A 14,878-nucleotide genomic window follows, 5' to 3' on the forward strand; every position below is an offset into this window, starting at 1 on the left:
AGGTATTTAGTAAGAAAAGAATTTGGATGCATGACTGATCGACACTGGCTCCTCACCAGCAATATACAATTTGGAGAAAAGGACAAAATAATCCCATAATGTGTCTCATGCCAAGAATGGTACTGCACTGCAGTGCCTGCTCAAAACACCCCAGTAATACATACTGAACAAGTATCCAACAGAAAAATATTACCACACTCTTCATCTGTAGAAATTTATTTTCATTAATACATTTCAAAAGTTGAGTGGGGACAGGGTTAGAGGGCATAAACACATCATCCCTGACTACAAAAACCTTTATGGCTAATGAAATTTAAATTCACTTTAATTCCAATGTGTTTCAGATCAGGCTACTCCTCAGAGTATTGTTTTGTCTCAGATTAATCTCGGTATTTTCTACACACTCTTCAGGATGATTTGGCCAGAAGCAAGATCTTAAAAGGAAGGGTGCGTGTGTGTGTGTGTGTGAAAAATCCACTGGTTGCAATTTAGATGAAATGTCACTGCTGGCACTGGTGAGGGACTGTCTCTTAAATCTTCAGAATGAGAAGGCCTGCTATATAGCAAGTTTCTAAAATAAGAAGAATATTTCTCAGTTATGGAAAGAACAGCAGAAGGATTCTTATAATCTCTTATATTTCACAGATTATTTATTTATAATTGTTTCAGAAAAAAATGGCCTGATTTACTTGCACAAATAGGTTACTGTTGGTATATTTCAGGCCAGGTTTCTCTATCCCATTTTTTAATATGTGAAGAATATTCAATGTTTTGCATTCAATTGCAATGGTACGAAATGTTCAGACTGATACAGCATCTCTCTGGCATTCACAGAGGCAAATAATCACAAAAAACTTCTTACCAATTTTGGAAGAATATCTGAATTTGAGATGGCTGTTCTCTTTGGTTGGAATTTCAAAATCTTGCCTTCTTTTTGGGAATGCAGTACCGTTCTAGGATCAGTAATGGAGTAGAAGTCAATGCTTGAATTCGGTTTTCTCCTCCTCTAAGTTCTTCCAGGTGCACAGACAGTGCAGCGTTTTTCAAGCCAGTGCAGTCAAAAATGTGAAGCTGTAAAATGGAGATTAAGCCCCATAGGGCTGAGTGTAAGGCTTCACCCTTAAGAGTGCTGAAGGAAGTGCAGCTGGCTACCCAAGAGAGACGCTTGAGCATAACAGCAAAAGAGGGTCTCAGGTGCAGCTCTCCCCTTAGTCTTTAAATTTGACTTTTAAGGAAGCTACAAATGCATGCAAATATCAGACTTATCCTACATGAAAGAAAAAAAAATTACGCAAATACGTAAGAAAAGTAGGCACCCACTTCCCCTCAGGCAGCTTCCTCATCAACCCAGCAGGGTACTCCTGACATAGCACAAGAGTTTAGTACCTCATGCATTTCATGCATACTAGGAAGCAAAACATTCTCTCAGCACAGATGAGCAAAACTAAGGAAAATTCACCTAAAAGGTGTTAGAAAAAATCTGTGCTAACAATACTGCTACACCTAGCTTAATTCTATTTCACCTCATATGTAGACAAGGATGAAGGGATAACAACTGCTATGTTGAACAGTTTGCCTAGGAAAGAGTATAATATTACTGAGGCAGCGATCTCCATTCCAACACAAAAAAAAAATAAAAATAGGAATACGGATCTTTCTAAAAAGACCAGACTGTAGTGTTGTGGGAGACAAGCATTTCTGATTGATTAGTTTACTCCTTCATGTAAAATGGAAAAATGACTGAAATGTGATAGAAGATCAAGAGTCTGCAGTGGTGAAACAGTGCTACCAAAAAATGTTCCTTATTTGACAAGTTATTTTTTTACCTTTTCTTGTTTTTCAAGGTAGTATTCTGTGAGCAAGGTATGAAAGTAAAGAAGCACGGCTTAAAGCAAATGTCTTGCATGCATACTTGTGTACAAGGCTCATTAGACAGTGCTGAATGATGAAAATATGCTTACTGAAACAATTTGTTCCAGAACAGAGTGATATTTTAAGCACCTGTGGAACTTCAAATTATACACAGGAAAACATTAATAACAAAAGAATGTGCATTTTTCTGAAGCTCCTAATTAATTAGGATTATTGGAATCAAGACGTGTGCCTCTGAGAAAAGCAGTACAAGTTTTTTTAAGATTCATCTCTACATTTTCAACTTATGTAATATACCTGAAAGCTAAAAGAAATTCAGCATGCATAGAATTGGAAATACACATTTGATGGTGACTCGATGTACTATATTAAATATTTTGATAGTTTCAGGACTTAAGGAGAACCTTAAAGGTATACTCCAAACTGATGTACACTTCGACATAATTAGCACTGAAGTATTATAAATCCATTACTACTACCTCACTTTTAAAGAAACTAAATTTGAAGAAGTTTAACATAGAAAATGGATTTGAATTCCTAGTCTATTCTCACTTTTGCATCCTTAAAATCACCTTGCAATGTGTGTAGGCAGCTGAATGGTGGTCTTAATTCGATCATCAGACTACCTCTAAATGTCTCCTTTACCTTTTTGCATAAACATGAAGACTTAATTTCTATCCACACCTTAGGAGAGGAGTTTTTATGAGCAAATTATGCAGAAACAAAGGAAGATCACAGCATGTGTCTAAAAGGAAGTCATTAGGGCAGGAAGTGAAGCAGAATATAATTTTATCAAGTAATTCAAACAAACTAGAATTTGATCAGGACTAGAATTTGATCAGGACACTAGAGTGAACTTACTGACCTACTGAACAACATTTGAAATCCTGTGTAATTCAGCTGGTAATACTGGTGATTTTGCAACTTTTGTAGACATCTTCAATGTCCTATTCATCACACTGAAGGGGATGTACTGTAGTACTGTCTAAAAGGGAAAAGTGACTTTTCTTTGAGCTGCTGACCTTCCTCAGGGGAGTGTCCTAGTTGAGTACTGATGCTTAGGGCACTGTGTCTCAGTCTGCACCTACTGTGTCTCAATTCAGCTTACAGCCCTACAGCAACATTTCCATCACTCATGCTTGGGCCTCCTTCTCCATGTGTTTTCTCCAGCTTTTCCATGAAAAGTTTTCCTCATACAATCAAACACCCATCTCTGAATTCTGTAGCCTTTTACTGACAGTCTAATCTGTGCTGCTTTGTTTTTCGCCCTGTACTTCAGACTCTAAAAATACGCCTTCTTCATGTCCAAAGACTTTGCTGCTATTCCACACATGCTCCTGGACAGTGCTGACAGATACACAAAGCATGTGGTAGTTTTTAGCAAGTTTCATTTTTATTATTTCTTCAACACTGGGTTCTTTCCTTAGCACTTTTATATAGTAAAAAAACTTGTCTCTGGTGTCAAGTTCCATATTTTACTTTAACAGTTCAGTTTCAGAAGCATTTCCTTTCTTTCAGATATTTTTGATTTTTTTGTGATGCTTTCAGGGTGACTGGTGTTTCTGCTAAGGTTTTTTAAACACTGAGATTTACTCTTTACCAGAAACATAGCTTAATTAAAATCTCTCTGGGAAAATTTGGGAATGTGGTAGCTTTGTCCCAGAAGACTTTTCTGATGGGGAATTCAAAACCTGTATCTAACAATATGATCAGTGAGTTTTGGAATTGCCCAGTCTGTAACAGGTTCGTGTTTTATCATTATTATGATACTTAGTGGCCTAGCTAGCATCTTTCTCAGCTTAAGAGGAAACAGTTTATGCCCTCATTCATGAGGCATAGCAAAATCCTTAGCATTTTGGCCATATCAAAACAAAAAATTGTCTACTAAACAGGTGGCATTGGTATTTCATCTACTAGATTTAGTGAAAACACCTTTATCTCCATTCCTGTATCAAGGAGCCATTCATAAAATGAACTGAAAAAGAATATCACAAACACACCTAAAATCATCATTAGTTTCAAAAAACTGTGATTTAAAAAATATTTTCCTACAGATTACCTTTCTGGAGTCATCTTCATCAATACTGAGGACAGATAGATAGATGTGTTTTTCTCCACTGGAACATGCCAGAAATGCCCTCATTTACTCTAAACTGCATCTGACATTCTGATACCATCAGACTACTCCAGGCACTCCAGCTATTGAAATATTTCCTGAGGAAAAACTACTTGACCTGTCAACACAATTACTGCCCTATTATAAGGCAAACAGATGCTTAGAAAAAGTACCACAGCATTCATGTTCTGTTCAGGGCTTTTCTACAAAAGCTTCTGTACTGAGCTCATGCAGGAACATTCATAACTAAAAAAGCATTCTTCACTGATGCTAAGACTCTATTGTCTCTCTTATACAGCACCTTTCTTTTGGGACTCTCGTGTCTTTGTCAATCTTTTCAGATAGTTTTCCTCTAATAAGGTTTTTTCTGCTTTCATCTCTTAAAAAGCTCAGAACACTACTGTGAAAGAAAAAAAAAAGCCAGGTGTTTATAGATTACAATAATTCTTTCCCCTGGAAGCAAAAATCCTATGATTTTCATACATATTAAAGATAGAAACAAAAACCCAAAAAAACCAAAACAATTTTTTTTATCCTTTCACAAAAAGAAAAACCAAAACCACTTACACAAAAATATGAACATCATGTTCAACATCTTTACCATGTAATCATCCCCTTACCTCCTTTTCCACTCTTACACTGTCACAAATGCAAACACTGCCTCTTGCTAAACACATCTCTTGTCAAAGCAAGAATTTCAGACCTCAAATGGGTGGCATTATTTGTATGGGGAAGCTTGCTCCCTTTTGGACAAAGTACTCGAATGTGATTGGTTCCTATTAAACCACCCTATAAACAGTGGAACCACTGGGATGAGACACATCAGCAGGAAAACATTTAAGACACTGTAGGTAGACTCCTTCAGAAAATCTCCCATTTTCCTGCTGTGACAAGATGTGAACAAACTTCTGTGGGCACAGACAGATTTTCACTAAGACCAGCTGCAGCTCTGTAGAGATTGCAGAATAGTTACAGGTATAATTGCTTCTTTCCAAGGCTGGGGAGAAAAAAAAAGGGGGGAGGGAGTGGTGGGAAGCAAGCCTGTGTTGAGGTGCAGTTAGAAAAGTCTTACTCAGGCATCTCAAACTACCTCCCTTCAGGAACTACTGAGACATACATACATACATACATATATAAATACACACACATACACATATATATCTGTATTGTTCCTTTATGGTTTTCTTTCAAACATATATTTCCTTTCCAGAACTACAGTAAAAAGTAAAATTCCTTTACATTCCATAGATCCCACTATGACTGCACAGAGGGAGCTGTGACATGACCTTACAAAATCAGTGAAAATATGTGAAGAGCAAAACAAAAGAAAATTATCATCTTTCTTGCAAGAAATCACTAAAATCACTAAAAAGAGATTGAACTGCTTAGTCAATGGCCTGCATATTTTCAGCTTCAAAGTTGCAGTGACATTAAATATGACAGCATAGCATGTTGCCAAGTGGAATATATTTTCATTTTTACAGAAGAGTTTTTACAGAGATAGCAATAAAAAAACTTATGGACAAGATAGTGATAGCACAGTAAAACAAAGACACATCTAACTATCACTAATTTTCCCCCAGCCCCAAATTACTCCAAAATCTTCTTTCAAGGTTCACTATGGTCTATTGCTTTTCACAACTCAGAAAGAAGTTTCCAGACAAAGATCTATCAGAGTGTTATCCCAAAAAACATTAATTTAAAACATTCTTCTTTTTCCAGGAAGGCGAAACCTGGATTATCTGTCCAATTTCCAAACACATACAAAAAAAGTCTTGGGCGGAGAGCTGATGGCACTCTGTATTTTCATTACCATGAAAAAGAAAGGCTGGCTTCATCCAGAAGGATCAGTGTGGATGGATCCACAATGCATAACTTTGTTTTTCCTTCCTTGTGACATTTTTAGCAAATTTGCTGGTATAAAAGACATCTCAGAACTAAAGCATCATGAATTCTAGCACAAAGTTGCTACAATCAAACAGAAGTTGAATGAAAAGCTTCATCCACTAAAAAAAAAAACCCAGGAGAAATTAAACATTATTACAGTAGTCTCAAAGTTTTATAGCCTTACAGGACTAAGACAAAATGCTACATTTCATTCAAAGTTTCAGGTAAAGACCACTGTGGACATACTAGATGCTAGACCCAAAAGATAGGTTTATTTTACATTCCAGTGAGTGTCTTCATTTAACGTTTTTAAAACCAATAATTGTTGCAGGCTGGCATTTCCAAAATTATTATGAAGGTATAAACTCCCCTTCTTTGTGCAGGTCTGTCTCTACTTATTTCCAAGTCTAGAGGCTACAGATGATCTTAATTTCTCAGCCGTGAATATTAGCCTTCACTTAGTGTTAAGCACACAACAAGTCAACAGCACTTGGACCCCATCATACTTCATTCCTTATCTGACATTTACTGGTCTATCTTTAGAATTGCTGAAATCTTTGCTGAATAGATGCCTCAATGGCTGGCCCCATGAGTCAGAGTGGCAAAATTAGGCAGGTTCCTCTTTCAGACCAAGGTTATTTTGTCGTCTGAAACAGTCTGCATAAATATATATAAAGTCTGCTTTATATTAAAAGCACAGAAATTATTTCAGGAACAAAAATAACTTGCGTTTCATACTCCTGGAGTAGGCAAGCTCTACAGAACTGGCCAAGCCTTCTCAGTGCCACTTCCTAGAATCTATAAAAACCACGCCATGTTACCTTTTTTTTGAAAAAAGCTTCTGCTAGGAGCACAGACCAGGTAAATGTTCTCCTACAGACACACTGTAAGCACCATGTCTTACTGATGAAGATAATTACACTCAGAAAGAATTGACACCCAGACAGGTATGGAAAAAAGGCCAAGTATTTCTGTTTTTTGAAAGGAAGATGTGATACTAACTCACACAGCCAGGCTGACAACATTAAGAATCGGTTTCCTAAAATCTATCTAATAATTAGAAATACAGAAACATAGCATTGTTTGGGTTAGAAGGCACCTAAAAATCACTTAGGTCCAACCCCCCTGTTATGGGAAGAAACACCTTTCACCAGACCAGGTTGCTCAGAGCCCCATACAACATAGCCTTGAACACTGCCAGGGATGGGGCACCTACAACTTCTCTGGGCAATCTGTTCAAGTGCCTCAACACTCCTCCAGTAAAGCATTTTTAATTTAACAGCATTTTTGTTAGGAAAGGAATGCCTCTCTTAAAAAGCATTATCATCCAATTGCACCAGCTCTTCCTGACTAGGGTTTATGAGGACACATAAAAGACAGACTGCATGGCAAAATAGACTATCCATAACACAATGCATCAGCCAATCACCCATCTAGAAGACTAAGTCTGTATCTCTCCCCATATCAGCCTTTATCATCAGGACAAACTGCATGGATAAAATATACTTCTCATTGATATAACTCATTTTAGTCAGCAAACAAACTGATACCTAACCTCTCCTTTCACATAAAACATAGAATGCTCCAGAAACACTACACACAGAGAGATAGGTATTAGCCTTCTCCTCCCATCCTGCAAAGTAAGCCCATTTGTAACCCCTGGACCAACTAAATACTCTTGACAAGGCAAATTTATCAGTCTGGGCAGAAAGAGGATGCACCTGGCCTCTGTTTGTTCTGGGCCAATAGGCAGTATTTCCCTATCTCTTGCATGACAAACTGCCAGGCTGGAAAAAACAGCTCTTCGACAGGCCTCTTTATTCATGGTGTATTCTCCACACAGCATCAAGAGCTACATTTCTAAATGGTCCATTGATGGTCACTATGGTCACTATGGATGGTTGCTACGTCAGAATAAAAAAAGACACCTCCATTTGGTGAAACTTGTCTCTTGAGAGTCGGAGGCAAGTGGATTTCACACTAGCAACATCCTGGCCTCAACACAATGCTGCTTCCAAGTGAACACAGCTCTGAATCCTCTTCAGAAGGCATGTTCCAGTGGGTTTGAGTTTACTCCTCCCATACTGGGCGGTTTCCCTGCACTTCTGTGCATAGAAATACCTGCAAACCAGATCTTTGATGCATTTATTGTATGATGACTGTCACACAGTTGTTAAGGCTGAGCTCAGCTGAGGCAGCATGAGATTTCTTGCCAACTGTGCCTGGTAACTGAGGACAGAAAGCTTACTCAAAGCCTCCGTCAATGACCACCTCAACTCTGGAGTGTCAAAACTGTTCAGAGCAGTGCTCTACCACTTGATACTTATTTTAAGTAAGTGATCATTTTCACTTCAGAGCAGCAAAATGCTCACCGATTCAAAAGACAGTTAATCCAGTTATCTGATTTACAAAAATAATCTTAAACACCCTGGTTGCTTTACTACCTCTTGAGCAAAACACTGTGGAATTCATATGAATTCTATGAAATGCAGCAGTGACATTGATAATTTTATGCCAAAGTGTACAATATTAGTGCTGCTTCCTTTGCTAAACATTCCCCATATTTCAGATATTGAGCAACTGGGTTTAACAAAAACTATCCCTGCCCATGGTAGTGCAATTGGAGACAATGATCTTTAAGGTTCCTTCCTACCTAAACCTTTCTGTGACTCTGTGATACCAAAGATTACCAACTTGACAAAATTTTAGGTTTGGAGTTTTTTTGCATAGATTGAAGTACTTGAATCAAGTTATCAAATTTGGTCTCTTTCCAGAGTAGGAACTTAACCATAAGAAACTGCTTATTACACACATACCAGCTTCATTTTCTATGTTCTCTCCATAAAAAAGAATGAAAACATTTTTTTTTTCTTTCAGTTGATGCTTTTCTGTAATGCACTTTACAAGAATTCCAGGGGGAAAGGATTGTCTTTATAGCAATTTCTAAACTCAGTTTTTGAATCTAGATGAAGAAAATCAACTTTTCAGGCAACCCTATCAAAAAATCAAGAAATCCATCTTGTAAAAAATATGTAGATATTATTTTAAAGTGAGCCAATTTTGAAATTGATACTAGAACTTTTAAAAGCAGAACTACATACTCAGTGGTCAGCAGCAACACACATTTTAGCATTTAGATCTAGCATATCACACGTTCTCAGTCACACTGGCTTTAGCTAAGACACATACTGTCTCTATATTCTGGATTCTGTTCTGGATTCTATTTCTTCTATAGGCTCTGGTCTTAGAAGTTTTGTGGTTTCCTCCTCTTTTTCCCCCCAGTCATTTACTTCATTATTTTATATAAACACAGGAGAAAAATAAGATAATGTCTCTGCAAGAGGGTAGGGATAGGCTGTGGCTCATGCATGAAATGGTGACGCCCTACTCATTTCATTGAATCTGTTGTTTAAGATAAGGATTTGTGATATTAAAATATTTGAGCAATTGCCTGTTTTCTTGCTTCATATCCTACTCTAACACTTCCTGAATGTGTTTTCTCTAGTTGCCTCCAATCACGATTGTGTTTCCTGTCAATTTCAACTCCACCCCTAGCCTAGATATTGTCTCAGGGATTTACAGGGCTGGATTTGCATACTACCATGCCAAAAGTCCTGCTTCTTTATCAAAGCTTTTAGCACCTCATATCTTACTTCTGCTCAGTGTCATAACTGAAAAATTTCTTGTGCTCCCTCTTTCTATTTTTAAAGGAGGAAAAGTTGTTGGAAATTTTACTGGACATTTTGTCCACTCAAGACACCCAGAAATCCATATCTGTTTAGAGGAATGCTATCTCAAAGCAAATGTGGGCAAAACTGGAGAAATGACTAAGTAGCCCTAGCTGGTCAACCAACATATTCCAACCTCAGTTTACTACACTGAGTGTTAGTGAAACTGGACAAACTATCTGTAATCATACTCCTGTACACTGGTTGTTTAGGTTCTAATACATATAAATTTTTAATTATTTGCTCTGGTACCTGGTATAAAGGGAAGGCTTGCAGTATTTTACATACCATAGAATCATAGGGTGGCTTTTGTTGGAGGGACCTAAAGATCATCTAGATTCAATGCTCCTTTCATGGACAGAAACACCTTTCACTGGATCAGGTTTTCTCAGAGCCCCATACTGAGGGCCAGCCCCAGCCTGGCCTTGGACACTTACAGGGATGGGACATACACAACTTCCCTGGGCAAACTGTTCCAGTGCCTCACCACCCTCACAGTAAAGAATTTCTTCCTAATATGTTATCTAAACCAACTCAGTTTTAAGCTATCTTACTTGTCCTGTGGCATTCATTGTCCAGTCACCACAGGCTCCTATAAAATATCTCTCTATCTTTTCTGTGGGTTTCCTTCAGGCTTCAATTGCAAGGCTGTAACCAGGTTATCCTGAACCCTTCTCTTTTCCAGGCTGAGCAATTCCAATCCTCTCAGCCTCATAGAAGAGGTGCTCTGTCAATCATCAAACTGACGATAATCTTTGTGGCCTCCTCTGGACTCACTCCAACAGTTCCGTGTCCTTCCTGTGCTGAGACTCCAGAGCTGGATGCAGGGTTCCAGGTGGGCTCTCACCAGAGCAGAGCAGAGGGACAGAATCCCCTCCCTCCCCTGCTGCCCACACTGCTCTGGATGCAGCCCAGGACACGTTTGGCTCTCTGGGCTGGGAGTGCCCATGGCTGGGTCATGTCCAGTCTCTCACCCACCAGCACCCCCAAGGCCTTCTCACTGGGCTGCTCTCCATCTGCTCATCCCCAGCATGTGCTGATACTAGGGGTTTGCTCTGACCCAGATGCAGCCCCTTGAACTTGGTCTTGTAAATCTCAAGTTCCCATGGCCCCACTTTTTGAGTTTATCCAGGTCCCTCTGGATGGAATCCCAGCCTTCAGGTGTGTCAACTGCACATCTCAGCTTGGTGTTATCTAAAAATTTCTAGAGCACGCACTTGATCTTTTGTCTGTCATTAATGAAGATATTAAATAACACTGGTCCAAACATAGATATACTGAAGCCACTTCATAACATTAGGATCCCTGTGAGTCTCAAAAGTATTTTTACCTTTTATTTCATTTTTACAAGAGCCACTCTTAAGAAGTATCATTAATGATTGCATGTAAAGGCACAGGAAGTTATAACCCAATTTCAAATTTGGAATGCATACACAAACTACAAAATTGTATTTTATTTCTATGAGGTAAGCAATATTTCTGCGTCAAACACAATATTTATTTATTAATTATCATTTGCTACAGCAAATACTGTATTTTTTCTTTTTGTTTCAGGGGCATACAGGCTCCTTCGCACTTCTTGCATTTGCAATGCTGATGTTTTCCAATCACCCCAACATACAATGAAGAAGGCAGTAGGAAATGTTTCCTTCTGCTTAACTGTTTGCCTTCACATTACTCTGTGTCATTAAATTAAAAGGTAAACAATATTAGCTATGTACCCTTGCTGCTGGAACCTTAAAATAAAATGCACATACTAAGCAAGAGGTTTGTGATCAAAATTATTTTACCATGCCTCAAATAAATATTAATAATTGTATATTGTACTATCCTATGCCATACAAAAGATTAGGGAAGGATACTCCAAAGCCCAAGGTTTCTTTTTCTCATGAGAATGGTTGAAAGGTTTAAATCTAACTGCAGAAATTAATGATGTTTTTCTGTAAAAGCAGTACAGATATTAAGAAACATTTTTTTGTAAAGGCATTTCTAGAAATGCCAGCTGAGACATCTAGTGAGCTGCCCTCTCCTCCTCCACCTGCAAGTCCATCTTCAGCTCTGTAACAGATACTTTGGGTGGGGTAGGTATCCTTGCCCTAGTGGAGCAACTCACTTAAGCACATGTTTACATTCAAGAAAAAAAGAAGTAATTTTTAGAAGCAGCTAGTGGTTTGTGTCAAGCACAACATAACAGATTAGAAGACTCATTTAGAATGATTTTTCTGTGACTATTACTCACATTCATAGATAACTCTTGTATTCCTTGTAAATATGATATAAACCCGGACAAGTTCCTCTTTTCAGCTGTGCTATTCTGCAGCTAAACACATGCAGCTGAAGGCAGATTCTGGCACAGTCTGTGTACACAACAGATCCTGGGCCCTGACCCAAAAGTCTACAAAGTTGGAAAAATGATAACACTACCTAGAGTTTTAAGTAGATTCATATCCAAACAGAATTTCTTACACTCATAGTGTTCAAACCAGCAGTGGCATTTGACTTACTGTTTTCTGCTAAATATTGGATCTTGGAAAAGGATTAGGAAGAAAAGAAGAAGTGTAATTTCAAAAAAGGAGAAAATTATCATTGAGAGACCATAACTTCTGTACACATCATGCATTTCAGAAGTGATTTCTCCCATTTCCAATACTTCTGTCCTAACAGATCCAGAAGAAAAGATGGGAGACTAAAGACTAAAGAAATTACTCTAGATGTTTTATTTATTTTTTTTTTTTGGCCATTGGTATCTTGAAAGGTGCTTACAACAAGCATATAATTTCAGTCTTCTGTACTGTTATTTTGTGCTCAACATAAAACTGCTAGCTAATTCTGAAAATAAATTTGTTTTTGTCTTCCTGTAACTTCGGATCTAATTCTGCTCTTGTATCAGAATTGCAACAATGTGCAAAAGGGAAAGCTGCACAGTTCACCCTTGCTTAGACAGAGTGCTAAAATTTTTTAACTGAAGAAAAACCAGAACATACCACCTGTATTTCTCATGGTATTTTGTAGTGATTGCAAGAGATTGTGAAAAGCAAAAGAATTATATACTTTTATCTATTCCAGCCATTTTTTAAGAATCACAGCTTTCAAACTCTTTAGTTAAAATATACATACAATGACTATAATCTTTCTCCCTCACAAGATAACTGTGACAATACAAAGAACATTCAAACTTCCTTATTTATCTCTCAATGCTCAACAGAAAAAAAAAAAAAGTCACAGTTCCTCAAAGGGAACTGTCTCAGTCTACCCTGCTACTCTGTATGGCCTTCAAGCCTGTAAAATTACAGAGTTTTTCATGCTGCAACCTCATGCATCTGTACTGGATGGCTGCATCCGTGGATTCAACCCAAGGACTCAGGAGATCTAATCTGGATAAAAAGAGCATGAAAGAAACCTAATGGAAAAAAAAAAAATTAAAAAATCCTATAAACTGTTAATGCCCTAAAAATTAATAATTTCATTTTAAATTTACTTTAAATAATTGTTTTACAAAATATTGTGTAACTTGGCCAGACTAGGACTCAACTTGCCACTCTTATAAGGGACAGTTTCATCTAACAATAGTCCAAATTTCGTCCAGAATAACATCAAACTAATCTAGACAGCTACAACATAAAGTGCATGCAAAAAGTGCTAACAAAGATAACTGCAGAAATAATGCTGGCAGAACGCAAAATGAAGTGAAATTTCTCGGGCACAAGGCTTGTAGAATCGATTACTTTCAGCGCTTCCAGTGATACAATAACCATAGTTGTTTTCTTGGAAACAAAATAGGGAAGTTTGGTAAGATAACTAGCATTTTAAAAGGTTTTTTTCAGGCACAAATCTTTCACAGGCACCATTCAGCCAGTAGCCCTACTTTTGTGTACACTTGTCTCTGTTTAAAACCTGCCACCACAGTAACATCTCGAGACAAAGCAAAATCAATTTTTTTTCGCACCTAAATTTTAGATTCAAACTTCTGAGACGCTGGGCTGGTGGTATTTATTTTTCGAAGCACTTCAGTACGGAAAGGTTTCAGGCTGGTGGTGCGTTTCCAGCCAGCCGCCCGCTCCCACCCCGACACGAGTGCTCCTCTCTGCCGCCGCTCCTTAGGACCCTCCTGTGTCCAAGCTCTTCACCCTCCTTCCCACCCGCTGCTGAGCCCCGGCTCTCCTTTCTGCCGGTGCCCACGACACCCCAACCCCGCAGCGGGGGCAGCAGCGCCGCCCGCTCCATGGCCCCGTCCGAGTCCCCGGCGGGGAAGGGGCGGTGGCGCCGGGCCGGTCGCTCTCGGGCTCTCTGTGCTGGCGGCCGGGGCCGCTACTCACCGCTGCCTCAGGGGCACTCGGCTCCGCGCCGCCGCCTCCTCCCGGCGGGCAGCCCTCGGGCGGGCGGCTCTGCCGTGCCGAGCCGTGCCGAGCCGTGCCGAGCCGTGCCGAGCCGTGCCGAGCCGTGCCGAGCCGTGCCGAGCCGTGCCGGGGTGCCGCCGGAGCGGGGCCGGATCCTCTCTGTCTCAGCGCCGCCGGATCCGCCGCTTCCTCGTTTTCGCTCGCAGCCGCGGCCACTTCCTCAGCGGTGTGGGCGAGCGCTCCCTTCTGTCCAGCGGGCGCGGCCGCCGTGTCCCCGGGCCCCTCTTTCGGGCTGTGGCCGGGCACCGCTGCAGCCCCCGGACCCGCCGGCGAGGGACCGTCCGTCTCCTCCGGAGCCCGCTGCTCGGGACGCCGTGAGGCGGGCCCTTGGTGCGGCCTGACGCGGCCGTCCTCGGGACCCCGCGGTGCCGGGTCCCCTTGGGACCCCAGGCTCGGGCTCCTTGTAGCGCCTCCCGGGCATCTGGCTTTGGAGGATGGACGTGTCCTTGCCCAGCACCACGGTGGGGACACAGGGTCGAAGTGTGTCAATTGCGGGCTTCTCGGAGTGGAAAAAACGAGTGTGTGCGTATTGGTGCACGCACGAATTGAGAACTGGTGAATTTGGGAATATTGAAGTGCTGTGTCCTTTGGTGCATTGTGTGTACTTGCCGAGAAAAGGACTCCCAGAGGGTTTCCTTTTGGAGCAGCACTGGGGCTTGCCGTAGCACAGTATCACCCTTGCTGCTATATTTCACGCAAAAAAATTCTCCCATGTTTTGATCAAACATTTGTAGCAACTCCACGTGTGAAGAAAACTCCGGTGTCCCAGACAGTTAGCTTGAAGGAAAGTCTCAACTCTTCAAGGCCTCCTCAGCACACTGTGTGATGGAATTAATTCCTGTGGAAGATGAGACCACGCAGCCAAAAAGTGCCACTAT

The 14,878-nt window shown here is 40.2% G+C and overlaps 1 protein-coding gene across 4 annotated transcripts in view; it reads right to left on the bottom strand.

Moving 5' to 3' along the window:
• The window catches only part of SYK (spleen associated tyrosine kinase), a 54,156-nt gene extending 40,125 nt beyond the window's left edge, over window positions 1–14,031 (bottom strand). For 2 of the 4 annotated variants that reach the window (XR_015772406.1, XM_088054460.1), the window contains exon 1: window positions 863–1,157. The gene's annotated coding sequence lies outside the window, so the exon portion shown is untranslated. Of the gene's footprint in view, window positions 1–862; window positions 1,158–13,919 lie in introns of those variants that run through there. The other 2 variants (XM_005530050.3, XM_088054461.1) reach the window with 2 other exon arrangements.
• Window positions 14,032–14,878: the final 847 nt, after the last annotated feature.

This window comes from Pseudopodoces humilis, chromosome 4 (genome assembly GCF_049639895.1).
Source record: "Pseudopodoces humilis isolate 2021_Gansu_Grassland_sample_001 chromosome 4, ASM4963989v1, whole genome shotgun sequence".
Taxonomy (NCBI): Eukaryota; Metazoa; Chordata; class Aves; order Passeriformes; family Paridae; genus Pseudopodoces; species Pseudopodoces humilis.